Source organism: Pleurodeles waltl, chromosome 5, assembly GCF_031143425.1.
Source record: "Pleurodeles waltl isolate 20211129_DDA chromosome 5, aPleWal1.hap1.20221129, whole genome shotgun sequence".
Classification (NCBI taxonomy): domain Eukaryota; kingdom Metazoa; phylum Chordata; class Amphibia; order Caudata; family Salamandridae; genus Pleurodeles; species Pleurodeles waltl.
This window is the reverse complement of record NC_090444.1, coordinates 1,255,509,550-1,255,537,228: the sequence shown is the minus strand read 5'-3', so window position 1 is coordinate 1,255,537,228 and position 27,679 is coordinate 1,255,509,550. Positions and strand designations below refer to the sequence as shown.

General features: G+C 43.0%; 1 protein-coding gene across 3 annotated transcripts in view; it reads right to left on the bottom strand.

Moving 5' to 3' along the window:
- The window catches only part of CASP8AP2 (caspase 8 associated protein 2), a 248,152-nt gene that overhangs the window by 23,608 nt on the left and 196,865 nt on the right, over positions 1 to 27,679 (bottom strand). The gene's annotated exons all lie outside the window — the stretch shown is intronic.

The window sequence follows — 27,679 nt, the reverse complement described above, 5'->3', positions numbered from 1 at the left end:
GCACTGGTTGGTATGCATCACTGAAAGGAGTCTTTCATGGTGAAGTTGAACTGAAATACAATATGTACTTCTTAGCTGGTCACCAGATTCTAACATTTTGAACACGTTTTATAAAAATATGAAAGGGAAATGAAGCCCCATATGAGCAACAGCTGCCACAACACATTTCTGATATTATTTATGATGAAGTGCATGAGCAACAAGGTTGTAGGACTTAGCAACCACCAAGGAGAGAAATAGCTTTTCTGAAATTGGAAGAACGCTCAGGAGAGCACAAGTACTGAAGAGCGCCCAAAGGACACAAAAGTGAACTTGCTGAAACAACAACCACAGCAGAGGCACCCCACACACACATCATTTCAGGGGCCACAGGAGAGGAAGATAGAATAATATGATACCAGGTGGATATGGAAGAAAGTTACTCTAGAGACTTTGGGCCATCAAATTGACTACCTGAAAGGTTGTATGGAAAGAGCAAGACTTGGAGTTGTTCATGGCAGCAGGTTTTATTTCTATTGACAGTCTTCAAGGGTGTGGTGGCTTTCTCCCCGGGTGTATTGATTAATATACCCTCTTGTTTTAGGCCTGCTCAAACTGCCTCCCCATAGCACCAAAATCCATATTCAGTCAATCCCCCCTAGTCCTCGTTAGAACGTTTGCTGACCCCCTATCCTTCCTAATTAAGGCCCTTCAACAAAATCTTTAGCCAAGCATACAGTTCTCATGCCCTCACTTGGTTGGCCCCTTCCACCTTTTACTACCATGAAGCTAACTTCATCCAATATGCCATTCTTTGCTTGTCAAGCCACCTTATCTAGGCCGGGGCAGTCGCCTCACACCAGTAAGGCATTACTTACTCCTCCCTTACTGAGCAGTGACAAGAGCTACACGGGCTTAACAACATAGGGGAGCTATACAACATCATTTAGAGGACTCGCCTGACAACTATAAATCGTAGCTCATTCAACTTTAAAATGTATGATTAATTTTGAGGTGGTTACATGCAAGACCAGACTAGAGGCTGAATAAATATACATGTGAGGTGAAACCGAATCGAAAGAAAAACTAAACTTAAAAAAAATAAAGACAAGAAAAGGAAACCAATCTAAAACAATAGGAACTTTGATTTTTCTAGCAACAAGCAACAGTTTGAAAGGAAACACTGAGGGTGCCGACTCTTTGTAACATAGTTATTAATTTAGACATTAATCCTTTTCAGATTGCAAGAGGCATTTGGCCTGCTTGGATCAGAGTTTCTCTGCTGAATCCAGCTTAGGCATGATCTCAACCCATACGTTAAAGAAGGTGAATGACATTTCATAATTTAGCTCGTGTGAAGCGTAAATCTGCCCCACTAAATACCAAATAAGTATCACAAATGTATAAAACACATTTAATCAACATAGCTGGCACCTTTTGTTTAGTCTGGCGTTAGCCAACACCTTGGGTTTTAAAATCTAAAAGTCTTAAAACAAATATACATATAGCCATAGAGGGGCTTTTAATCAACTCTCTGCATCCACTGTTCTGTTCACATTTTGCTTCCGCCCACTATATGCACCAGCATGCAGCATTGGTTCAGCCTACCACAGACAATGGCTGACTTCACTGTGAGTGACAGCATTTAGATCTTGTTTTCCTAGTGCCCACCTTTTGAAGACTAGAGAAAAGTAGTTCATGTGCTCGCAGATCATGTACGCAGGAGCTGCCCGTGGTCTGGAGAGAACAACCTAGTACCTTAACTGAGAGGGCAACAAATATGGGCTAATCTTTGTTCTTTGCATGTGACATACCCATTTACAAATGTACATTTACAAAAGTATGAAGTAACAGCACCATTTATACCCATGGGCGGCGATTCCTTAAAATGCCAGGGGCGTCAGAAGTGACATCACATACTGACACACCCCCTTATGATATCACAGGAAGTGACCTCATGACAACCAACATTGGTTGTCTGTCCAGGAAGTGGCATCATTGTTCTTGAGGCCTACAATAAAAGCAAGTTACCATTACAATAGAAAAGACACTGAAGCAGATAACCCTATTTACGTTTTCACCCATATTAAGGATGCTGCATTGTACGCCTGAGGTACAACAGTGAGCAACAAAGGGGCATGCCATCATAGGCACAAGCATCTAATGCTCAAGTACAATCATCATATTCCAGACAGTCTCAAATGTCAGACATAAAATCTTGTGTCAAATCACATAATTATATGCCCAGGCAAAACATTCATGTAGTCTGCCAGAACCTCTTTTTCCCCAGACTCAACATCTACTTGACCAGGTACAGACTGACCTGCCCTGTAAGGGCCTCATAAAAGCATTTGGACAGACATTTCTCAGTTTCAAAACCAGTCTGCACACAGGCTGCATGGATGCAAACCGTGGATACAAATATTATTATTATTACCACTAATAATAACAGTCAAAGAGAAACCACAGTGGAAAAGCCCGTCACAAATGTGTGCTGAATCAGTTTGGGTTTTTGGCGAATTTTGGACAAGTGTATATTGCATATTTTTCAGAAGCATTTTTGTTACCAGGTTTGAAGAGATGTATAAAAACCACTTATTGTTAAAATTCTAACTATTGTTATTATTACTATAGAATATGAAATATACATATACATTAAAACTTTTAACAATAACTTGTTTTTTTTTATACAGCACTTCGAACTACACTTGTGCAATTTCTAGGCACTGCAAAAACAGATATCAGTATTTTCAACTCATGGTAACATTTTTACTCAGTTAATTCTTAAGAGGCTGACAATAGCTGGCCTAAAATATTCACTGTGTATGTCTTTTAGTAATTTTTAATGGGATTTATTTCCATAGAAATATTTGTTCTTCTTTTCAACATCAAGTAAACTGCATTTTTACCACTCTTAAGGGCTGTCCTGAACAGTTGCCCTATACTGCTTTAAAAAAATAAAAGCACACATCGTGTTGATTGACCCTTTTTGAGATCCCATGTGTCTTTTGCAGCAGCAACTTTTAAATGCTTTTGTGCTTTGGTCAGTACCACTCACTTTTCAGCATATACAGAGACCCACCTCTGAGGCACCAGGCTATAGATAACGATTTCCTAAATGAACTCGTAACCTTGTCAGTTCATTGCTTTTTGCAACATTGCATTTAATCATATAATGCTGGCTGAAAAGAAAACTGAAAGCTAACGTTGTAAATGTTTGTCACTGCTTTCAACACAAGCAGGCCACACACTACAGCATTGGTTTCTAAACTTTATAGACAAACGGCTCTCTTGACCGTTGGCAGCGGTTCCCCCTAATGTCACCTTTTTTTGGGCAGGTGGGGGTGATTTAAGACCAGCCTTGGGAGTACTTCCATGCTTCTCCCTGAAAATAATTGGGATGAAACCAATGAAGGTATTATTACAATCATAGATGCAACACAATTAATATATAATATTTGTTTAACAAAAAACGTTATTTGTTGAAGTAGTGCCTTTGTTATGATCTTTTACATAAGTCACATGCTTCTCTAAAGCTTGTGTGCAGAACCCTGAACTCAAGAACAATAAAGAATGGGCCAAAGCAAGTCAGTCTGGAATGCAGTCTCTGGACACATTTTAAAGAAGTAGACCTCTGCACCGCTCTAGATCAGAAATGACTGGAGTTTGATGTACATCCCTTCTGCCTTGTCTGGGATGCGTGGCTTTATTATTAACTTGAGTTGAACTAAATACACTGGACAAAAATTTCGAATGGATTTTAAGTGGCTAGCCCAGGACTGGAACCCGATGACCTCTGCGACATGGAGGTTCAGAATTACTTTTCACAAGTGACCAATAAAGGCTCTAATGAATTGACATAACTTTTTAATGAATTTCAGTCACAACAAATAGTAGCACGTTGCAAGTTTTCATGTTCAGTTGTTTTTCAAATTTTTGATGCAAGAGCGCCACCTTCTGGGATATATATGCATAAACACTTCTAGTTTGGTATGTCAGTTTATCATTAAATAAATACCAAACAAGTGCCAAATGACTCAGTGGTTCTCAAACTGTTTGAGGCGCCCCGGGCTAGTTTTGACGGCACACCAGGGAGCCGCGGCGCACAGATTGGGTGCCACAGCAGTACAGTGAAATGTTTTTTCTTTTTTCAGAAATTAAGCACGACACAAGGAGCCTGTAAATTAGGGGTTGCACGGACCCTATCAGGGGTAGCAAAGAGCAAGTCAGGGGTCGCAGTTGCGATCCTTAATTGACATCCATGTGCATACCATTGGACAAGAGAACTGCCCCCAATCCAATAGCCTGGTCTCTACTCTTGTGAGACTATGGGACCAAGAAAGATTTAACCACAAACTTCTAATTGCAAAACCTACTCATGGCAGCGTGCAATTGGGGCGCACACACACTGTAACTTAAGATATCTATGCCAGCTGCTATACTGTGCTGCATAAATATTTCATAACTATCTAAAAAACAAATTGTAACGTTAGGGTGTTCAGAATTTTTAATTTATTGTTTTGTGGATACATATACCACAGAGCCACTATTTTTTAGTATTGTGGCATACATGTCTATGTATTGTTGTTTTATTACTCCATTTTCTTTTATCCATTTCTAATAAACATGAAAGAGTTCAGTTTAAAAATGGCCATCATGTGTATATTTCTAAATGTATGCCTTGTGTCCTCCTCAGTTGTCTTCTATTTTCTTATCTGCTTGGTTCCCACGGTTCCTACAGAAGAAGTAAAACATGCAAGAGAAACCCAAGGGAGGCTTTTAGGCTCATTCTCTCTTTTCATATGCGGTGCTCTAGCAGAATGTTGACTGATTGTCAATACCGCCTTTATATCTACCCAAAACTTTATAAGTGCTTAATAAGCAAACATTCCCGAGGCATGACTCTGGAAGAGTCAGGCTGCTTGACTGGTAAATTATGTTTATTCTGAAAAATAGAGAGGAAAATGTTACTAAAAATCTGTGTTATAACATCGATGAACCTCAAAAGAAGGTTGAATGTTTAGCCTGCCAGTCAATCTATTTAAAAGGAGTTTTTAATCGCCGTTCTGTAAGTTTGGTCAAGCTGGGTCCAATCTTAGTGCTAAGCGTTAAACACTTGCCATTTGTCCGATCACACAGAGGACGAAGACGGGGGCAATTTATTATTTTTTACAGTGCTTTAAATGGAAAAATAGAAGTGCAGGTACTCTGTAGCAGAGTACCTGCTTGTTTCTGAGAAGTGCCGGTACTCCCCAATTAAAAGTATTACGTTTTTCTCGAGAAGTGCAGGTACTCTCCCTCTCAAAATAAAAAAGTGCCGGTACTCAGTACCGGCCCATTTAAAGCACTGCTTTTTTGAACTCCAAGACAAAGACTTAAATGATGTGTGTTGGTGTTTTTTTTCTCTTTTAACTGCAATTTTGCTGTCTGGATACAGCCACTGTATTTAGCGAAGCGTTTTGCTTGATAAAACGCGTGCCATTCGAGAATTCGGGGAGTTTTCCTCTGATTAGCACTGACTGCGCAAACACGGACTTCGCTTTTAGATGTTGTGGTGGAATGACCTGAACTACGATTCGTGTGGGGGAAACAGTACATTTGAACAAGACTTGCTGGGGTGCTTTAGAGAGTGAAAGATGTATTCTCCAACTGTGCCTGACCTGTGAATGCCCTGTGCTTTCCACAATTCACCGACTCAACACGTGCAACTTCACTAAACACTTAAGAACGTGCTGAGGCGCTAGAAAGCTGCCACGGATGGAGAGGAAAATAGATTCCTGGGCTGGAAGAAACGGGGCCACGGCATCAGAGAAAAGAGATTGAAGATGTTAATTGTGTGCGAGCCTCTCATCACAGAGCCTCCTGTTTGTTGATCACATCTCCCCTCAATTTACCTAGAGGACATCATTAAATAGAGATTCGTAAAGAGCGATCCAATACGTGAGAGAACAATAAGTACATTTTATTATTCTTTATTAACAGATCGTTGAGTGGTTGCAGTTAATTAATCAGAGAAATCCACCCTGCTTATTGTGCTAATGTTGCACACACACACTCCTCTACTGTAAGAGTAATATCCGTTAACAGACTGAGGAAATGTGGTGGGAGTCATCCAGGGCTAAGGGTCCACAGCAAACAAAAGTAAAATTCTCTGAAAGAGACTATCACGAGGACTGTAATGAGAAAAACACCTTTACTCTTGACTTGTGCTTGTAAATAGTTTGGGGGTACTTGAGGCTTTCACACAGGTCTGAAGTGCACAAGGGAGAGCAGCATTTTAATTGAAAAGAACTGCAGTGAACTGCAAATCGTTTAGAGTGTTGTTTTTACACCTCTAGATCATCCTGCTTCAGGCAGAAAATAATGGTAGGAAAATGCAGACTTCTGCTCTATGTATACTTTTTAAATAACATTTGATATGGCATAGCTTTCAATTACTACAATCCCAAGTATGTCATCACTCTGAAGTGTGCTCAAGTCCAGCACAGTTCAAAACTTATGTCTATAGCAATACTGTCTGATAGTACGGTAATGCCACATGTGATGTTATCAGGTCACTGTATTTTCAGTTAACATACTTGTACATGAAGCATTTTCGGACTCCCTTTGAAAGAAGTGCACGCAGTGCTGTATGGTTCAGCAACTCATTAACTACATTAAATAACTGCTTAAGGCCAATGCAATTTTAAGAAATCATTCCAGCGTCTTTTAGAGTAATATGCCAACATTGTTCACAAGCAATCCATATTTCCTTGTGTGAGCAGAGTTATCTGCACCCCCACAATCTACTTTCCATCACACCAGACCCTCGCCATTTGTAACGGAAAATGTTACTTACCCAGTAGACATCTGTTTGTGGCATGTAGTGCTGTAGATTCACATGCTTTACATAAGTCTGCCATTTAGTGTTGGGTTCGGAGTGTTGCAAGTTGTTTTTGTTCAAAGAATCTTTTCGAGTTACAAGACTGAGTGACTCCTCCTCACAGTGATACTGTGCATGGGCATTCAGTCCTTTGTTAAGATTGTTTTCCCGCAGGGGTCTGAGGTAACGAGAATATATAAAGAGTAAGAAAAATACGCCCATGCAGTGTATTTACATATATACAATATTTATATAAGAATGCCACAAGCTTCCGAGGAGGAGGGAGGGCACATGTGAATCTACAGCTCTACATGCCACAAACAGATGTCTACTGGGTAAGTAACATTTTCTGTTCAATGGCATGTGTGGCTGTAGATACACATGCTTTGTATGGACTGTAAAGCAGTCCCCTCCAAGTAAGCGGTTGCTAGCCTGTAGGAGTTGGAGTAGCTTGAAGAAAAAAAAAAGTGTCCTGAGCACCACTTGGCCAACATTAGCTTGCTGCAATGCTAAAACAACTACACAATGATGTTTAGTAAATGTATGTGGTGTAGACCAAGTAGCAGCCTTACAAGTGTCCGTTATTGGAATGTTACCTAAAAAAGCCACAGAAGCACCCTTTTTTTCTGGTGAAATGTGCTCTGGGACTAATAGGTAAAAACTGCCTTTTTGGCTTTGAGATAGCAAATTTGAATGCACTTGACTATCCATCTGGCTATGCCATTTTTGGAAATTGGACTGCCTTTATGAGGCATAGAAAATGCTACAAAAAGCTGTTTGGATTTCCTAAACTGCTTAGTCCTATCAATGTAATACATAGGGGCCCTTTTAACATCTAGTGTGTGAAGAGCTCTTTCTGCAACTGTGCCTGGTTGTGGGAAAAGACAGATAACTCAACAGATTGACTAATGTGAAATGGTGAAACTACTTTTGGAAGGAACTTAGGGTTTGCCCTATCTTTATGTAACTGGAAGAATGGTTCTTCTAAAATTAGAGCCTGTATTTCACGTACACGTCAGAGAAGTGATAGCTACTAAAAAGCTACCTTCATGAAAGAAATTGCAAAGGACAGGAATTCATAGGCTCAAAAGTTACACCCATGAGTCTAGTAAGTACAACATTAAGGTACCATGATGGGGGCGGGGGAACCCTGAGTGGAAGGACTCTTTTGAGGCATTCCATGAAGACTTTGTAAATGTAGCAGATAAACAATGTCTTGAACTGAGGCTTTGAGTAGGTTAATGTGTTTAGGTTGACAGTAGCATACAAAACGTTTCGATTTTGCAGCTTAACATTGTCTAGTTGTAGGTTTACGTGCCTTCCTAAGAATTTCCATACATTCCGAGGGGAGATTCAAGTAACCAAACTCTGACTTCAGGAGCCATATCGCAAGATTGAGTGTCTTGGGTTCTGGATGTCTGATTTTACTTTGATTTTGATTGAAAATGTCCGGTCTCTTGGGGAGTTTCTTGTGACGGATTATGGACAGATCCAACAGACTTGTGAACCAAGGCATACGTACCCATGTGGGAGCTACAAGGATCATGGTGAGTATTGTTTGTCTCATTATGGAAACTAGAGACCGAACGAGTGGGAGAGGTGGAAAAGCGTAAGCAAATATCCTTGACCAATCCATTCATAGAGCATTGCCCTTGGACTGAGGGTGTGGGCATCTGGACGCGAAGTTTTAGTATTATGAATTTTCTGCAGTGGTGAAGGTCTATTTGTCGTGTTCCCCACCTCTTGAAGTATTGGTGAAGCACTTGTGGGGGAAGTTCCCATTCATGGACTTCTTGCTGCATCCTGCTGAGGAGGTCTACAAACTGATTGCCCATACCTGGAAGATACTCAATCAGTAAGTGAATGCGGTGGTGAATTACCCATTTAAATATTGTCTGAGCAAGAAGGGACAGCTGAGAATACAGTCTGCCCCCCGTTTCTGCAGATAATGCATGGCTGTCATGCTGTCTGTATGGACTAGAACCCCTTTGTGAGAGAGATGTGGTAGAAAGGCTTTGAGTGCTAGAAAGACTGCCTATAACTCAAAGTAATTGATGTGAGAAGTTTTTTGAATGGGATCTCAGATACCTTATATTGTGAGGTTGTTGAGGTGAGGTCCCCAACTTGTATGCGATGCATCCGTAATCAGAGTTACTTAAGGTACAGGGCCCTGAAAGGGCCGCCCCTTGGAAAGGTTGATGGAATCCCACCATTGCAAAGAGCGGGAGTCTGGTGGTCCAACAACACTAGATCTTGGAGATGACCCTGCGACCAAAACCACTGACGAGAGAGATACTGCTGTAAGGAATGCATGTGTAGCCTAGCATGGGTAACAATGGCAATGCATGAACGCCATCATCCCTAGTAAATGCATCACGATCCTCACTGTGTAAGTATGGTTTTCTTGTAGTTGGTAAAGAAAAGTTTGAAAAGCTTGAATTTGAACTGGGCTTGGATATGCCAATGCTGACTGAGCATTGAGAACTGCCCCAGATAGGGCTGTATCATTAAAGGTTAGATGTGGGATTTGAGAAAGTTGAGTGGAATCCCAAGGCGTGGAGAAAGTCTACTGTGCTTTGAGTGGGACGCTGACATTGTTGGATGGTAAAGGCTTTGATGAGCCAGTCGTCCAAGCAAGGGAAGACATGGGTGTGCCGTCTTCTGAGGAATGTTGCAACTACCGTTAGACACTTTGTGAAAACCCTCAGGGCAGTCGTCACCCCGAATGGTTAAACCGCGAATTGATAATGTTTCCCGGCAATGACAAATCTAAGGTATTTGCGGTGTGCTGGATGAATGGGAATGTGAAAGTATGATTCCTTCAGATCTAAAGCTGTTGTGAAGTCGCCATGCTGCAATAGCGGAATGCCATATTGGGGAGTAACCATATGGAAATTCTCTGAGAGAATGTATAGATTGAGTATTCTGAGATTTAGAATCAGTCTTAGTGACCCATCTTTCTTTGGTATAAGGAAGTATAGGGAGTATACTCCTAACCCTTGCCGTGAGAGGGGAATGGCTCTATAGCCCCTCTGAGAAGAAGGGATTGTACCTCTTCTTTTAAAGAGTAAGATGGCCTTGAGAAAGTTTGTGAGTGCAAGGAGGAATATTTGGTGGAGTGGAGTGGAGATGAGCTCTAGACAGTAACCATGTTAGAGAATTGAAAGAATACCCATTGATCTGTGGTGATATTTGACCATTGTGGATAGAAATGCAGCAGTTTTCCCCCTAATGGAGAGGTGTGAGCCAGTGTAAGTCGTCACTGGCGTGTATTAGAGGCCGACCCTCTAGAAGTGGATGCATTTCCTCTACCTTTAGTGTTTGCACCTCTGTAGGAACCTCTAAAGAAACCTCTTATGAAAATGGGTGCCTTGCTTGGTTTGGGAGGTGGAAGGCTCAGTAGATGGTTTGAAGCCTCCCCTAAATTGTGGGCAACCAAACAAGTGTTCCCTGTCAAAAGGCATGTTTAGAACTGCCTGCTGAATTTCTGGCTTGAAGCCTGAACATCTGAGCCAAGCATGCCTTCTGATAATACTGGCATTACCAGCTGCTTCAGTGGCACACTTAATAGAGTTGTTTGAAATAGTTTGGCCCTCATAAACTATTTCCTGGCCCCTTTTGTGATGTTTCTCTGTGAGGTACTGGAAAAGATCCTCCATTTCATCCCAGTGGTCCCTGTCGTAGCATGCCTTTGAACTGGTGATACGCTAATGATTGGCATCTTGTGCATCAAGTCTTTTCCCTGCTGCAACCAGTTTTTGTACTCTCCTTATCAGGGGGGAGGTGCATTTTACGTTGATTGGCTGTTAGCACATTTCCGTGCTGACAACTATAGAGTCAGGAGGGATTTGTGACAGAATAAAAATAGGGTCTGTAGGGGCCACATATATATCTATATATCACAAACTGTCGAAAATAGAACGCCGGCACTCCAGACAACTCCAGTAGTTATTTAATAGCTTTTTAGTAGCAATATATCAGCTTACATCGACGGCTACGCGTTTCAACCTTTGCAGCCTTCAAAAGAATTGGGCTAGGAAGAAGACCGCAATGGTTGAAACACGTAGTCGTTGATGTAAGCTGATATATTACTACTAAAAAGCTATTAAAGAACTACTGGAGTTGTCTGGAGTGCCGGCGCTCTATTTTCTACAGTCTGTGACATATTGACGGGTCCTGCGCCTGTAGATGTGCACCAATGCTGTTTGGCGAGTTCAGAAAGAAAGGCAGGAACTGGACTTGGTTATATAGATATATATATATATTAATATTTATTTTTTTAAATCGACCATTGGGGTAACAACTCTTGACCTAATAGGTTTTTTATAAATGTCTGTGGCATATCTAAGAATACTTGGCAGCCTGGGCAAAAAATGACTTTTATGGGCGGCAGTCAGTGTATCGAAGAGAAAATCCTCTTGAATAGAGTCAGAGTGTATTTGTACACTGTGATATGCAGCTGCCCGTGCTATGACCTACTGATATGAAGTTGCGTCCTTAGGAGGTGAAGGGCGTGCAGGGTATAAATTAGGGTCATTTGGTAATATGGGATCTAGATCGTATGAATCCCATGGGTCAATAGCTGGTGGAATGCCCCCCAAGTCATCTCCCTGAAGTGTGGTGACCCTTGTGAAGAAAATTGTGGCTCAATAATAGGTGGAGATTGGGAAGGTGGTGGAGGAGTAAGAGGAAGCACAGGAGTGTGTTGGAGAAGGCTGAGGTCGAAACTGGAGCCTTGCCCTAGTCTTTTGAGACCTTTGAGGGGGAGGAGCAGTCTCTTGAAAAGTAAGTTTCCTCTTGATTGGAACAGGGGAGAAGCAATTATTCTTCCTGTTCCCTTTTGGATATGGAGCTGACGAGCATCCATTGTTTCGAGGGGTGGCTTCATGGGTGAAGCTGCTTTGGAGGTATGACTGAAGTCTCTGGAAGAACAGAATTTTCGATTTGGGATTGTTTGGGAGTGAGAACCCGTTGTCGACTGAAGCTGTCGTCTCCGAAATCGATGTGGAAGGATTCTTGATCGGAACCAAAACACTTGGATCGAAGGGTCAACTCGTGTGAGATGCTGTTGAGCCAGAGATCGATGCTGAAGATGACTTAGTCTTGGCTACTTTCAGTGCTGAGCCAGAAGGCCGGGCATTCAAATGTAACTTTCGGATCTGACCATGGCCTGAAGGCAGTGGTGGCCCGACAAACCTGTTTGTGGGACTTCTTTGGATTCTTTGTATGGGAGGTTGGGGCTGATGTACTCATGGGTTGTGCTAAGGTGAGGGGCTGACTTTCAATGTCAGAGTGAGCGTCAGACTCAATCTTTTATGGGGAAGGCCTCCTCCTGTTCAATCTCCTTAGGTGCATGCTCTTCCCCAAAAATATCAGGAGTGTTGTCCGGTGTCTTCGATGCCATCTCTAATCAATGTGCTCTTCTGTCCTGGAGGGTCTTTTTCGATCGAAAAGACCGACAGGCATCGCAGGTTTCTTCTTTTTGGTCCAGGGACAAGCACAAGTTACACACTACGTGTTGGTTGGTGTGTTGGAATTTTGAATGGTATCGAGGGCAATACCAAAATGGAGTCTGGTCCATCAGCCCTGCATATCCAGACACCACCTGAAAGAGTTGGTCCAAGATGGGCGCTGGCGCCCCGAAGGGCAGTAAGCCGACTCCCGACAGAGAAATTCAGATTGAATATGTTAGATTGTGAAAACGCAACCAAAATACAATACCGTTGCTGAAAGAAAGACAGAAGAGAAGAGTTCAGAAAAGACTGAGCCGATGAATACCGGAGTGAGACGAACACACACCCAAACCGGACGGCAGAAAGAAAACAAACAAACAAAGGATTCAATGCCCACAGGCAGTATCACCGAGAGGAGTCACTTGATCTCGTGACTAAAAGATTCTTCAAACAAAAACAATTTGCAACACTCCAAACCAAACACTAGATGGCAGACGTATGCAAAGCATGTGTTTCTACAGCCACAGTCGCCAGTGAACATAATTTTTCTTAAAATAATAACCATAATACAGGGGTTAAAGTGGAGTGCTGAGCAAAGGCCAGACCAATCTGCTTTGGCAATGCTTGTTCGAAGCATGCATTGGGAGGCGGATTTGTGTGAACTGGAAGACAAGGATATGGGCCCTAGAAAAACAGCAAATACTAAAAGATTCAAGGTTAATACAATTCAGGATTTTACATTGCACAAGTGAGCAGCAGCGGCAAATGGGAAGGGGAGTCATTATCTACGTTTGCGATGCAACGGAGAGAACTTTTTTTTTCATTCAGCGAGGGGGTGTAAAATACTACATACTGGCTCAAACTACCAGGGGCCATATTACAAATACGGCATATTTTCCTTGTTTGAGCTGGGCTGTGTTTTACTGTGCAAGCGGCAAACTGCCTGCATGTCTAAGAGGGTGAGAGGCTGCACCTCTTCTGGCTGCACGCAGTCTCCATAGCTACGTCGGCTGTGCGTGGAAGCTTTTGAGGAGTGAACATCGCATCTAGCTGATGTGTGCAGCAGGCTTTAGTACAGCCACTGGTGCTTCTGCTGCTGGTTCTCAGAATGCTTTCTGCCTTCCAGCTGGGTCGCTCTGTTTTCCCATAATGCGGCCACCTTGTGGTGTGGGAAGGCTTGTTTGCAGGGCCCACAGCTTTCTCAGGGTCGCTGTGTAGTTGTGCTACAGGTTGTGGGGTTTTGATTGGACTTGAGGCATGGATGGAAGCGGCAAATGTAGATAGGTAAGGTACGTTCTGGTTATTATTTATGTGTTGTTTTTCATGCTTTGATATTGGCTCGGCTGAAATAACCTTTGCCCTTTATTGGACAGCGGAATTGCTGAAGCATTTTTTGCAATTAGCATCATCTGCGCCATGCTTGGGCCTGCCACAGGAGCTCGTTGAGTGCAACAAGTGTACCTACACAACCGCTCCTCGCATTTCGGCAGCAGCAACCGCAGCACACAGTGAGCAGTAGCAAAACCTGGTCACAGTCTATCAACACCGGGATCCCAGGGCAGCCTGCTTGGTTGCTTATAAGACACCACACTGCCAGACTAAATATACTGAGAGTTAAGAATGCCTATAGCACTGGGTAAGCTATCGGCGATCGAGCTGGGGTTGGTGTGTCCCACTGTGATCTGATGGAGCCCTGCAGAAGCTTCTATAGTTGTGCTAGCGGTAAGCTACAGATTTGGTTCTGATCTTGGATTACTGATAATGTTGTCCCCGGTTCTTGCTGTGCCGCAGCTACTGTGAGTGGTGTGACTGGGATTAAACACCACAACCGTTACGGCCCACACTGGGGAACTAGGGTGGGTTAGACGTGCCGAGGTGTGGTAGTACATGTCCCACCATCCCTACTGGCCCTAAGTGCAGTGGTGTATTGTTGAATGGTGAGTGCTTTCGTGGTGTTTTGTGATGCTCGACCCTTTGAGAAAGGCTGGTCAGAATTTTATTTTGCCTGGTTTTAACTACCTTACATGTGGCTCATGTTGTGAACTCAATTTTGCCTGCTTCAAAAGACAAGTACAGCAACAGGACTATTGGATATATTTTATGTACGTGCTATGTATTTCGCATAGCACAGTCAAATCAAAGATTTAGATATGTTCTTGTGGTGGATGCACAGCTGATTAAGAGAGTTTTCCAAACTAAGTAGTTAATTTGGTTTCTGGTATTTTTAGAATAATTCTGAACAATTTAAGAGTAAGGTGTCAAAAATTACATAGATTTATACTTGGTCCTCCTTGGCACTAAGACGGTAACGTGCAGCTAAAAGAACTTGCCTGAGCTTCAGCGAAGCTAAGGAAGGGGGTTTGTCAGCTCAGGTGAGTGGGAACGAAGGAGATAAATGCCCATATAAAACCCAAATACAATTATTCCTACTGGGCGAGATGCTGCTGAGTAAGGCTGGAGGGCTGGGAAATCAGCAGCAGGTAGAATGGTAAGGGGTTGCATACTGAAACTGATGGGCTTCCCTCTGAGAACCCCTATATGGATACTATAGCGAGACTGGAACTACAAATATCTTGTGAGCCAAACATGGAAATGCCTGTTGAAGCTGACACACCTAAGGTTTCACCACTTGTAAAATATATAAAGGACTGTGAGAAAGCATAAAATGAACAGAGATGTGGAGAGTGGAAGTTTAAATTTGTAAAATTTCTTTCAGTTAGGCCAGAGAACAGATTATGTTGGCCCCATTGCTTAATTTGAGAAAACATAAGTGCCAGGACTCTTCTCAGGAGGCCACTACAGCTTGCACCACCCATTGCCAATGCCGGCACTACCAGTGACAGTACCAATACAACTTCTAGCATCACACTCCCACAAGTCTGACAATTTAGACTAATCCAGGCTCGTAAAGCTATAAGAATGGTTTGGGAAGCAGGTATTAGTAATTTTCAAAGTATATTGAATTAATAAACAACTGCTGTTGTGGTTGTCTCTAAATTAGACAAACATCGGCACCATATATCAGACTATTAGAGCCGATGTTGACAATTAAGTGCAGGTGCCGAGCACCGAAAAAAAACACTGGCTCAAATTAAGCACTGTAGGCCCTAAAAAACGTTAAGTAGTTGAGGTGCAGGACATAATTGGCTCCAGAGTAGAAAGATTTGGACCTAGGCTGTCATCCCATCGTAAGTTTGAGAAAAACTCACCTGGTAATACCTCTGGAAGTAATGCTAATGAAAATGAAGTGGATACTTTACAGGGGAACTTAAGTTTTGAGCAAGATGTTGACTGCCTAGACAGCCGTATAATAACTAAGAACTTTCAAGACCATGACCTAGGGGGAATCAAAAAAATGAAACTAATGCAAGTAGAGCACCTCAAGATTTTCCCGCCTTCTTAGATGTGGATATGTACCCCCCACCTCTTCTTCCATGTTGGACATAATGGTATTGCTGCAAAAGACTTTGTAAGACATTTTCGAGGCTACAGCCTTAAAACACTGATACTCTGAAATCACATACGACCTGCCTAACGTCAGGAGCCAGTGAACTGCAACAAAGAAATACTTGTATGCCTTCTTTATTAAGACCGGTTGAAAGAGTTGGGGATGCCACCCTGCAGGTGGAAAAGATGGTATCATCTAGGGAAGCTCTAATTATATTATAGTGTGTGCATATATCACAAGATACCCTATGCTAACAAAAAGGCAGGGAAACTACTCAGTATTTAAGAATAGTCTTCTTGGGAGGCAGAGGCTGGGAAGGAAAAGAAAGAGGGGAAAGAAAAAGGGTAGAAAAAGAATGCCTGGCTAAGAAAAGCAAGGGATCGTGTATACCCTCAAAAACCTATAGATAGAATGTTATCCCCAAGGGAAAAGCAAGTAGTAAACTGACATCGCAAGGAATCATTTAGATTATAGTTCAGTCCTGTCTGCAGCACAAAAATAAGCTCAAAAACAAAAAATGCGGAACAGTGTGGTCCTAGGAGGGGAAGAAAAAGAGGAGTTGAAGTAAAACAACATCGAAGTTGGCCAAAGAGTAGTAAAAAAAAAAAAAAAAAAAAAAAAAAACACAGGACCCTCTGAGGGAACTGGATAGAGATATAGAAGTTGAAAAAAGGAATGACACCGGGAACCCTCTTGATAATAACTTACGAGGGAATGCCAGTGTGGCTGTAATGATAAAAAACATAATTAAAAAGGGGTGAAGTGCCATCAAGCAATAAGGGAGACAAGCTACAGAAGATAAATACAGAAGTAATGAGTAAGGACGAAAAGAACTGTATATTTGTGGCTCCGGACTAAAAAGTAAATTATGGCAAAGGAAATACAATCCTTTAAATAGATCTATGCTATTCAAGACAGTCTCAAAGTGTCCTGGCCTCTACTTAATCTCATCCAGTGACATAAAACGAGATCTTTGTCCAAAATAATTCAGGAAATGGGGTGAAAAAGACATCACTGTACTCTGTGCTAGTAGGAGATACCCTATTAAAAGCTGAAAGAAAACTGTTAAAACAAAGAATAAGATTTAATCACGAAAAGAGAACTACCAAGAAGTATAGCCCATGGGAAGAGCTTTTTACAATGTCATGCCAGTCTCAGTGTGAATCAAGTAAAAAGGCATTACCAAGATAACGAACAGGGCACAAGGTATATAATAAATGGAAGGGGAGGTGCCTGAGGATTACATTGCAGCGAGAAGGCTGTAGCAGCGAGACAAAAGGCTCTTGGTCAAAATCACTACGTTTGCCCAAGTCTGGAGCAAGTAGGTGAAAAGGGTTTGAATTTACGAAGTGATGTTGATTAGGGAAGAGTTTCAACACACAGAATTACGAGACACTCCTGAAATGTTCATGGAATAAATAATTCAATTAAACAATATTTTTAAACATAACTAATCTGTATGAGATCTTGTATTTTCAGGAGACATGGCTGTGCGTAGAACCTCAGATCAATGGTTTCCTACAGGTTTCCCAGGGAGCAATAAAAAAAAAATATTCAAGACACTTCTCAGGTGGCATCTGAATATTAATATCGACCACGGTTGTTGGATGATCTGGTTGGAAGCTCCTTGAAGTATCCACAATTCTTGATGGTTCTCCTGAGAGATTTCAATCATAGATTAGTCCTTGTAAGCTCGCGTACTATATGAGGAAATGTCTGCATGCAACAATAGTTCTCCTGTTTCCTGAATCCTCTGTCAAAACAAGAGATATCACTGAAAAACGTTCTTTAATTAGTTTGATAGGATATTTACCAATGGACACTCCTACAAGGAAAACCCTTATGTATGGCCTTTATGTATGGCAACCAGAATTGTCCTATTGAGTGCATTTGATATGAATACCTGAGCAGATACATATCAGGAGCAATTTGAAGTATTGCAAATCGGAGGTAGTGATGAACGTTCCATTACATATAGTGTTAAGCACAGGAATTCAGGCAAAAAGAGGGCAAATACTCCAATTAAAATGGATTATCCTAGATGTGTAAAAACAAGGATAACAGCAAATTATCTATTGCTGTTAAAAGATTTTTAATAAGATCATAATGTAATTTGTGAGAAAGAGGTATCTGAAAAATGTGTTAGGTGGTAAGAGGAAATAAACAGGTGGAAGCATGTTTAAAAGTTAACTTATTCAGGGATATCAAGAAGGGAAAGATAAATATGTTTGAGAAATGTAATAGAAATATGTGGTTTGATGATGAATGCCTGAGCCTAAAAATGTGGATAAGAAAATTGGAAAAACATACATGGCTCTCACAGGATATGAAGGTAAAATCCCAGCTTACTGACCTCAGAAGAGAACATAAAAAGTGTTAATGAGCAATAAAAAAAAAAAAAAGGACCCACCAAGACAAATTCTGGAAAATCATGCTTGAAGCAACTGAATCTATAAACACTAAGATTTTGGCACTTACTGCACCTAGTGCAAAATGGGCTATGTAAGAAAGAGCTAAGATGCTTGGTGGGAGAAGATACATAGGCACAATTGACAAGAGCAGTCAGGCCTGATAACTTACATGCAATAATATTGAAATACAAACACCGATTGATTGTCCAGTCTGTTCTACCTGTTTTTCCAAAGAATTATGAAGACAGGAACTTTTCCAACCAGCTGGAAGGGTGAGGTGATCAAACCCACTGTAATGCTACCTGTATTTCACCATCAATTCCATCCTGACCACTGATGACATTTTGTGCTTAGCTTCAGATGCCGTAACATTGGTGGGGCAGGTATTTTTCAACAAAGCTAGTTTTCTACACTGAATGTGTTTACGCTTCTTCCCAGCAGCACCAGGTTGTACCATTCAGGAACATAACATGGGGGATGTGGTAATAGACATAAGGGAGTCTCTGCCTGGGAATGATTTCAATGTTCTCACTATGTAAAAGTACTGCTCCTCTGCCTCTGGAATGCACAGTAGGACAGGGCATTTTCGATGCACACCAAGTACAGTCAGCACTTGAATTCCATAACTTACACAAAGAAAAGGGGAAGTTGCCAGAACCTTCCTCTTGGATTTAAGGCATATAAGGTGGGGAAGCTTGGCACTGAGGCAGAAGGAACTCATTTTAGGGGGGGTGCACTGCCCAGAACAATATCCCATTGGGGAAGGCTTCTTCCGTCTCAGGTATCCAGGGTTCCACAGCTTGACGTTGGCACCAGGATGACGTTGTTGGATTTGATCCCTATAGTGATACATTTTTATTCTTGATTATCTAGCTTTGCTGTATAATTTTATATATATTCACTGCATACATATTCATTGTTGATGCAGTGTACTTTTTATGCCTGACATAGTTGATCTGCTGTTTTTTCGCATTTACACAGGTTTTACTGCATTCATGTTAAATGTTCATGTTCATATTTACGTGTAATTTATTTTGATATCTGGGAAGTGCCTTAATAAATTCATTACTCGAACTAGGAGTGCTGCATTCTGTGGCATCGTTTTCCTCTTAGTTTGAAGCAAAGCAGAACAATTTGGCATAGTTGTTTGCAGGATACAAAGTGAAAGATTTAAAAGTGATAATGTTTGGCAAAAAGTCAAAGCAGTTTCCCAGGTGCCAAATAACATACAAGGGTGGGAAAAATCACCCTATGATGTTCTTGCGAATTAATGGTCTTGTGGAGCAGGGTTATGCGAGATTTGGAGTGGATTTCTAAATGATGTTGAACGAAAAACAGTATTACTTAGCTTGCAAAAACTGCCAGTAGAACGGGGATGTGATTTAACTATCTTAGGAAGACGGGGCTGGATCCTGTTATCTGCTTATAGAAAAATGCATGAGAAATGTGCTCAGTTGGAGCACGAAAATCAGCAATTTGAGAGGCAGCTAATAGAAAGTAAAAATAAAGTAACCATGCTGTCTTGTCAGAATAAGTTACTCCAGGATAAAGTTGATACTTATCAGTCAGTCGCAGAGAAAGCAGACGTTCGCGTTGCGCAATATAGATACGTAAACGCAGGGTTAGAGTCAATCAAAAGAAAGTTCATTTAGCCATTGCTGAAGCAGGGCTAGATTGGGCCCTGATTTTTGGGATGCCAATATTTGAGATTCCACCAATTATTTTGATTCCAGTGATGAGTCAGTTAAAAAAGGTGGGGACTAGCTTGACCCAGACGAACAGAAAGTGGCTCGTGCACAGCCTATATTTAGACGGAAATTGGTGTTTGAGATGCACTCCTTAGAAGATTTTTCTCAGCAGGAGATAAATATTAATGATGGGTTTTGCCAAAAACCTGGGGAAGCATTGCTTACATCAATGGTGCAGTTGTTTGACACAGGAGCTTCTGGGGTGGCACTAGATAAGGAAGATGGAAGGAAGGTTTGTACTCTTAGCAATGACCTCATATTACACAAGCAGTTTAGAGGGTATGGGAATCAAGGAACAAGTAACTTGTTGCAAATTGCAGTTGTGGGATGTAGTCAGAAATATCGTACTGAATCAGACTGGCTGCCAAATGATAAGCTTTGGTACACTATGAGAAATGCTATGCAAAGAATTAAAGAAGAAAGTATGAAACCTGATATTCTCTTTGATGAGGCTCACAATAAGTAAGATGCTCCACTGGCAGTTTCAGTACAAAACAAAATCATTCAGTTAGCTCCCCAGCTTACACGCAGGTAATAATGACTCTCCTAATTAATCAGTCAGGGCAGGCATTAAAAGATGTACTGGAGGCAGCTTGCGAGCTAGGAGAGCTTGGAGACTGGACAAAACCTGAAAGAGCCCCAAGGTCTGAGGGTTGCACAGACAATAACAGAGTATCTAGAAGAGATGTTTATGGCATTGTTGAAGGATGGTGTCAACAAAGAGCAGGTAGATGGGACAGATGCTAAGAGCCTGAGGAAGATATACCGTAAGCGAGGTCTGGACAGAAAGGAGGGCAGCAGGAAAGTGAATAAGCAAGATAACAAACGAGTGAATTAGGGCAAATCACTGATGCAGGAGGAAGGAAATGAGAGAGAGAAAAATGTTTCTTCATGGAAGAAGAAGGAGGAAGATTTGAACACCGATGTGGTTAACTGCAAAAAACAAGGAAGGAGAGGATTCTCCTCACAGATATGAAAGCATATTTAACAGACCCCATGTTGATCTAGAAATTCATTGGAAAAACAGAAATGTTCAAAAGGTGCGGTTCTTGGTGGACACCGGAGCGGAGGCCTCTTTAATTTATGGGAACCCAAAAAAGTTTACAGGTCAGCCCTGCACCATCACAGGGCTGGGTGGAAAGCAAATCCCCACAAAGCAGACTACTATTCAAATGGAAATAGGGAGAAAACCAAAAAGAGAATACAGTATTTTGATTGTGCCGCTCCTGGAGTATGTACTCCGAATTGACATTTTGAAGTGGGTGACTCTAGAACTGGATAATGGTTGTCATCAATTTGGATCAAAGCGATACATTTTAGTGACAGCTGTGAGGGTGGGTCATCCGAAGATACCCCCAATGAAGGTCCCCTTAGCAACAAAGATGGTTTGTATGAAACAATACTGAATTCCAGGAGGGCATGAGGAAATAAGTGAGACTATACAGGAGTTGGAGGCAGGTGTGGTGGGCTCCAGTCACCACTGAGTGGAACAATCCTTTGTGGCCTGTGCGCCAAGCAGATGGGCACTATAGAATGATGATCGATTACAGTGAATTGAACAAATATATGACCCCCTCTGACTGTTGCAGTCCCATATACCATCACTTTGACAGGATACAAAAACATAAAGGGACCTGGTATGCAATTATTGATACTGATAATGTTTCTTTTCCATAGCACTAGCTCCTGAGAGATAGGAGCAATTTAGTTTCTCATGGAATGGAAGACAATTCAAGATGTTAAGGCTCCCCACCAGCTGGAGGAAGAACACCTGGATGAATTATCTGTCATTCCAGGGGTGCAATTCTGTCATTACATCAATGATGTGATGATTCAGGGAGAACAGGTGCACACTCTGACAGGGTTGCAGAACTATTGTAGAGCAAAGGGTGGATGATCAATCCAGATAAGACAAGGACCCTCTCAAAATGTGAAGTTTCTAGGAATCAAGTGGAATCAGGGACACAGAGAGGTGTTACCGAAGGCAAAATAAAAGATATTAGAATTTGGCATACCCCCTAATAAGCAGGAGCCTCAGTGATTCAATAGGCTGTTTGGTGTTTGGAGACAGCATATCCCTCACTTGAGTGAGATTCCGGCCCCTTTCCACAAAGTGACAAGAAAGAAGCATGAGCTTGAATGGAGAGAGCAGCAGCAGTGTGCATTTCAATTGGCGAAGGGGGCTATTCAATAGACTTTAGACATATGGTCCTTACAGGAAGGAGACATTGAGTTACATGTAACTGTTCAAAGGCAATATGCAAATTGGAGCATGTGGTAAGAACAGGGACGAAAGAGGGTCCCCTGGATTACTGGACCAAAAAGAACCAGATGCTGGAGAACGATATACTCCTTTTGAGAAACAGTTACTTGTGTGTTACTGGGCTCTAGTGGATACTGAGCAAATTACCCTAGGTCATAATGTGATTCTGAGACCTGAGATTCCAATAATGCAGTGTGTGATGAGTTCACCTAAAGCTCACCTGATAGGACATGCACTAGAAGCCAGTATAATCAAGTGGAAGTGGTACATTCAGGCCCAGGCCAGAGTGGGACCAGCAGGGACAGCACCCCTGCATGAACAGGTGGCACAGGCCCTTATACAGGATGATAAGAGAGTGCAGGAGGTACCAGAGATAAAAGAATCACCCGTTTGGTGGGGTGAGCTATTTGAATCCTTGTCCCCTGAGGATAGGAAGCATGTATGGTTTACCGATTGTTCAGCCATGTATGTGGGGGGGGGGGGGGGGGGGGGGGGGGGGGGAGGAAGGGGGGCAAAAGACATTGGAAGGCAGTGTCATATAACCCAGGCATCAAGAAGTTGCTGTCCAGTACAGGAGAAGGGAAGAGTAGTCAATTTGCAGGATAGCATGCTGTATATATATATCAGGCACTGAAACAAGAATTGCCTGGGACCTGTCACATTTATACTGATTCTTGGTTGTAATGATATGTGAGTTTTGACCACTGACTGGTGATCTCCTCTCAATGGGGAAGAAAACCTTGTAGTTTCCCACAGCAGCTAAGTGTGATCCAGGGGGATGCGAAGGGACGCGAAGCAAGTCAGTTTCTGGGGGTAGAGACTCCCATGGCAGGCGTGTCTCTGCCACAAGCTTTGAAACGGCTGCCTCTGATGGAACCCTGCATGTAACCTCTATCACCCTGTTGGTGATTAATACGTTGTTCCTGCTGGTAGGACTGGGTTGGTTCTGAGGAAGTGGCTTTGGACTACCTCTTGCTTTTTGATTTTGAAAGGAGCCCTTGACAAAAGGATCTTGAAGGGCGCCCATGGCCTTAGTTGTATCTGTATCCTTTATTTATTTATTTTTAACATGTTATCAATCTTTGGGATAGGCAGGTGTTTCCAGTCGAAGGGCAGGTTGATGAGATGTTGCTGCACCTCTGGTTTGAACCAAGACACATGCAGACAGGAGTGGTAGTGAGGTATTCACAACCGTGACAGCTGATGGTAGTGTTGGAGATGGCTCTCCTCCTTAGACTCTCTTCTCCCTCCTTTTGCAATATTTAACATAGATATGTCGGAGTAGAACCTCCACCTCTTTCCTCAGTGCCATGTCATACAAGGAGACCTACTGAATTGGCAATGAAACAATCTGTGGTGGCATCAACCACTACCATCTTGCATGCTGGGTTGATGCGCTTACTTTCCTTGTCAGGAGGAGGGGTGCACCAGTTGCATGGTCTTCTGCTCTTTTGCAGGCGGTGGAAACAACCAGGTAGTGGGGTGGGACGTGATCCCTGATGTGCAGTGGATCTGAGGGTGCCGGCTTGAACTACTTTTAAATCCTAGGGGTTACCACCCAGGACTTAATTTGTTCCGCAAGATCTCATGGTCAAATTCTATCATCCCCTATGGCATGGGCAAATAGTGGATGAAGCACTCTGTTCTGCAGAGCATATCCAATAATAAAGCTTTCCTCCTTCTGAGAGACTTACATATCCACTTTGCGATAGGTGGCTGCACGTAAGATAAAACAGTGCTATGCCATGGTGTCATTTGGAGTGGAAGCCTTAACAGGACTAGGTCACACTCATGGTGTCCCAGAGGTTTCACATCATAACCCTCTCAAGGATCATCAATAGAGTACGTGTACAGTGGAGCTCAAAGTACTCCGCTGGACAATAGGCGCTAGGACTGACTGTCAGTGAATGACTCTGGTGACCACTGAAGGCAAGTTGGAAGAAGTGAGGGAGGTGGTGGAAAAGGTGTAGAGACCACAGTCTTCCTCCTATGCCTTTTGTGGGGGGCAGCAGTGGCAGAGGAATGTGAATGTTTTCCCTTAAATACAAGCCTGCTCTACTTAGACAAAGAGCCTGATTTCGAGTTTGGTGGATGGGTTACACCACCACAAATGTGACTGATACCCCGTCTGTGGTATTATGATCTTCATTGGCTATTGTGGGATCGTATTAAGGCGGACAGGATATCAATCACGTTTGTGACAGATAGCCCCCTCCGCCAAACTCTGAACCAGGCCCAAAGTCTTTTCAGACACAGAGATTTTGCCTGTGTGTGGGTGAATAATGAAGCGCTGCAGCCTTTCATTCAGCTTCTATTGGAGCTTTTCGTGACAGGCCTCTTCTCTGAGTCAGCTGCTGAGAACAGACTGAGGTTTCAGCACAGAGGATGGATTCTGCCTAGATGGAGTTATTGGCTTCAAGACTTCACCACATACAAATGGTCTGAGACAGGTGGGCCGCCGCTAGTGGTCGGTCAAGGATCTTGGCCGGCTCCCCTCTCTGCTTAGATGTCTTGTGTTGGTATTGACCAGAGCCCAAGGGCGGTGGCGAATTTGAGAGCAGCATGGGCCTCAACGCCTGGAGAGGAGGTGCCCTGCTTCGATGTGCAGCCAATAATGGGTTTTAGAAGAAGTTTGGATGTCGACTGTACTCATGTCTCGGTGTGGTCCTCAGATAAGCTACAGGGTTGACTGAGGTAGATGGGATGTCCTTGGTCTCCTCCTCTTGAACATCTTAACCGTGTACGTGGGCTGGAAGATCATCCGACTCACTAGATTCTTCTTCGGCGCTGAGCAGGTCCTACCTCGCCGAAGATGTCCGGTGTATCTCAGGATACCCGAAGATGTCCGGCGTCTGTCAGGATAACCAATACATTTTGTTGTGTGCTCTGTCTGTCTCTCTGCTGCCAAAGGACCATCTTCCTCCTGAAGGGCTGAGCAAGAGTCACATCAGGACTTGTCATGCTCTGGCGAGAAGCACAGGTTACAGACAACATGGAGATTAGGCTCAGATGTACTTGGAGTGGCACAGAGGGCATTTCTTGAACGGTGTCCATTTCATTACCTTCTGCACGTCCTCAAGGAGAATATGCTGCCCCAAAGGGCAGGGGCCTTCTGAGGGCGGGATGCCCTGCTGTTACAACATCTTCGGCGGGTTGATCAGAGGAAGTCAATTGAATAGATGCACTGAAAAATCTACTTGGAGATGGGAAAGAAAGAAAACAGTTTTTGGGGCCATCATGGTCAACATCGATACTGGGAGCAATGGTGATACACAGCAGGAACCGATGTCAGAGAAAAATAATCTAACAATGGAGTCGGTGCCCATGCGCATTCACGGTAAGAATCATGGAGATCTTGTGACTCAAAAGAATTCTTCAAAGAAAAACAAGTTTTAATGGTCCAAAACCAACACTAGATGGCAGGAGCATGCAGAGTATGTGTTTGTACAGCCACATACACTAAGAACATTGCGCTGTCTTGGATTGTCTCTGCTTGGCAATCATCCTTTGAAGCAGGGGAAAATCCACATGGATCTGTTCTTTCAAAGCCTGAATACAAAGTGTCAGAATTATGTATTTTTTACTGTGGAGAATCAGGTGACCTGTTGAATTCTCAAGGCTTTAAAGATGTTAGAATTTACTATTTATCAAACTGTTGTGCTCCTCCATGAGGTGTCTGCCGATTTGTCTCCCTTCAATTCAGCATGCGTGGGAAATGGAACACCATAAGTTTGTCGTTCATTGGTAAAGACCAGAGCCAGACCACTTGGGGGCCTTTGTGCATTTCTGGGGTGTACCAATAGGTTTACTAACTGAAGAAAAGTAGGAACTACCTAGTCACACCCGAGGGTACCTCAGAACACGGACCAGTGATTTTAAGCAATAGTGCCACTGCAAAACTCGCTCTTCATGATCGAAGACTGTTCCAAAATGAAAGTCTGTGTGTGGGGGAAGGGCCCAAGGGTGAGGTGGGTCTATAAAAATGAACAAAAAGGAGTACAGTCACTTAAAGCTCTTGGTGTATGTTGCTCTTTCAGGAACAACCTCAAATCAAAAAGAAGAAAACACTAGTAGCAGGTAAATTAAAATCACTATATGAAAGAGCACAGAGGTAGTGGTGCTTAGCACCCAAGCATTACAAGCATAAGATAAAAGGGCTAGCTTTGGAAAAATGAGCTTGCCACAAACTGTATGAACCTGCTTCATATGGCATGGATGAAGTTGGGGAAGCTATTAAGAAGGTTCTAAAAGAACAAATGTGAGGAAGAAGGTGGATAGAGCACTTGATGCACATATAAAATGCTCCAAAACCTTTAATGTTCATCCTGTGTGCAGGAAAATGCCACTGTTGGCATGGTTACCCCCACTTTGCCTTTTGTTGATGATAGTTAGGATTGAAGGTGTGCTTGGCCCTGCTAACCAGGCCCCCAGCACCAGTGTTCTTTCCCTAAAACTGTATCTTTGTCTCCACAATTGGCGCAAGCCTGGCACACAGACAAGTCCCTTGTAAATGGTACCCCTGGTACCAAGGACCTGTGGCCAGGGAAGGGCTCTAAGGGCTGCAGCATGTATTATGCCACCCTAGGGACCCCTCACTCAGCACATGCACACTGCCACACAGCTTGTGTGTGTTGGTGGGGAGAAAAAGGCAAAGTCGACATGGCATCCCCCTCAGAATGCCATGCACACAAACTGCTGCCTGTGGCATAGGTAAGTCACCCCTCTAGCAGGCCTTACAGCCCTAAGGCAGGGTGCATTATACCACAGGTGAGGGCATAGCTGCATGAGCACTATGCCCCTACAGTGCCTATGCCAATTCTTAGACATTGTAAATGCAGGGTAGCCATAAAGAGTATATGGTCTGGGAGTTTGTCAAACACAAACTCCACAGTTCCATAATGGCTACACTGAATACTGGGAAGTTTGGTATCAAACTTCTCAGCACAATAAATCCACACTGATGCCAATGTGAGATTTATTAAGAAATGCACCCAGAGGGCATCTTAGAGATGCCCCCCTGCATACCAGCCCAACTGCTAGTGCTAGGCTGACCGGTCTCTGCCACCCTGCCACTTCCAGACTTGTTTCTGGCCACATCGGAGTGAGTGTCTTTGTGCACTCTGTGACCAGGAACACAGACTGTCCTGGGTGGAGGTGCTTCACACTTCCCTCTGCAGGAATAGTAACACCTGGTGGTGAGCCTCAAAGGCTCAAGCCTGGTGTTACAGCGCCCTAGGGCACTCCATCTAGAGGAGATGCGGCCCCCACCTCCTCCAAGACACAGCCCACACTTTGGCGGCAAGTCCAGAGGAGATAATGAGAAAAACAAGGAGGAGTCACCCTCCAGCCAGGACAGCCCCTAAGGTGCCCTGAGCTTAGGTGACCCCTGCCTTAGAAAATTCTCCATCTTGCTTTGGAGGATTTCCCCCAATAGAATTAGGAATGTGCTCCCCCTCACCACAGGGAGGAGGCACAAGAAGGGTGTAACCATCCTCAGGAGCAGTAGCCATTGGAT